General features: G+C 38.8%; 1 non-coding gene across 1 annotated transcript; it reads left to right on the forward strand.

Moving 5' to 3' along the window:
* The first annotated feature begins 1,443 nt into the window (after nucleotides 1-1,443).
* Nucleotides 1,444-1,548, forward strand: LOC112585830. Its single transcript, XR_003110412.1, has one exon. It is a non-coding gene; the product is annotated as a U6 spliceosomal RNA (small nuclear RNA).
* The last annotated feature ends 356 nt before the right edge of the window (nucleotides 1,549-1,904 follow it).

The following is a 1,904-nucleotide window of genomic DNA, read 5'->3' on the forward strand; positions in this document are numbered from 1 at the left end:
CTTAATCTCAGTAGCTTCCAGTGAGGAGGCTAATGGATCTTCCACCTCACTGAGTTATAGAATTACAGAATGACAGAGATGGAAAGTCCCTGAGTCATCTAATCAAGTTTTCAACTTCCTTGGAGATAAAGACCTAGAGCCTTTGTTTAAAAGGAAACAAATGAACAAGCAAGAGTATAAGCAAGCAAACAAAAAAAATGAACAAACAACTTAAATTCATTTAATCAGAAGTTCAAACATAGGATTTAGTAATTTCAATGTTTAACCACTACTCCCAGGGATTCTCATCTTTGGGGAAATATTAAAAACAGTATAATCCCACACCTTCATTTTTCAGATGGCGAGATTGAAATATACATAGGAAATGATTTGTCAAAGTCACCCCACAGGAGAAGAATAGTTAATATTCCTGAAGTATAGTTACTACCCATGAACGCATCCAAATATGTATGTGTGTGTGTGTGCTTAGTCATTCAGTAGTTTCTGACTCTTTGTGACCCATTGGACTGTAGCCTGCCAGGTTCCTCTGTCCATGGGATATTTCAGGTAAGCATACTGTAGTGGGTTGCCATTTCCTTCTCCAGGGGAGCTTCCCAACCCAGGGACTGAACCGTGTCTTCTGTGTCTCCTGCATTGGCAGGTAGATTCTTTAACTGCTGAATCCTCGGGGAAGCCCCTGACATATGTATATCTACATGTATTTTTTTTAATGTGTTGGTTATGTCATTGCCCAGTGGATTCATAGGCAAAGAAGACTATATAAATATTTTTTTTGTGTGTGGCTAAGTTCATGGTAAGAAAGAACTTTTAAATTCATTGTACTTTTTGTTTAGCTTTATAATCCATAAAAGTCTTTATCACAGCAAAATGTGTTTTCAGAACTTAGCTTTCTTGGGAAATGTAGACTTTGAAATGCAAACATATCTACTTGCACAAAGAGCTTCAGTGAGTTAGAGGCCTGTTTAAAGAAAAACCAACAACCAAACTTGAAAGCCAGATGAAAGCATAATACGAGGATTATTTCCCATATCTTGAACATTGGCCAGAGTTTATTCATGTACACTCACATTAGATCAGCATGTCATGAGGAACATTGTCCTGGAGACGTTAGTAGGTATGCTGCCAGCGAAGATTTTTCCTCATTGAAGTTTGGGATATGCTGCATTAAGCTACCCTGTCTTGGAAATACAGAAAGCACATTAGCCTGCTGCCTTAGGGCTCCAAGGCAGAGTAAGAAATATTAATAGAGTACCTAGCCTGTGGCACAGCAGGGAATTCATTCTGTGGAAGCAGGCTGACTTGTGAGGGCTGATGCCTTTCTCCCATCCTAGGGACTTAGAGGGCAGCAACCCAGGGTCCCGGTTCCTCATTCCCCGCTTTGACCCCTGAACTTCAGCCACACTCCCATGGACAACAAGGGAGACACCGAGGAGCTCTGTCCTCGTGCTTGCTTTGGCAGAACAAATACTGAAATTGGAATTATACATAAAAGAGTAGCATGACTCCTGCACAAGGATGGCACAAATTCGTGAAGCATTCCATATTTTTATGAATTTATTTACAAAGCAGAAATAATGTCACAGATGTAGAAAACAAACCTACAGTTACCGGGGGGAAAGGCAGTGGGGGAGAGATAAACTGGGAGATTGGGATTGACATATACACACTACTATACATATAAAATAGATAACAAATAAGGACCTATTGTCTAGCACAGGGAACTCTATTCATTGTTCTATAATAACTGTATGGGAAAGGAATCTGAAAAAGAATAGATATATGTATGTGTGTAACTGATTCACCTTGCTGTATACCTGAAACTAACACAACATTGTATATACTTCAATACAACTTTTTAAAAATAAAAATTAACAAACTGAAAGTAAAAAAGTGGATATATGTAA

Source organism: Bubalus bubalis, chromosome 6 (assembly GCF_019923935.1).
Source record: "Bubalus bubalis isolate 160015118507 breed Murrah chromosome 6, NDDB_SH_1, whole genome shotgun sequence".
Classification (NCBI taxonomy): domain Eukaryota; kingdom Metazoa; phylum Chordata; class Mammalia; order Artiodactyla; family Bovidae; genus Bubalus; species Bubalus bubalis.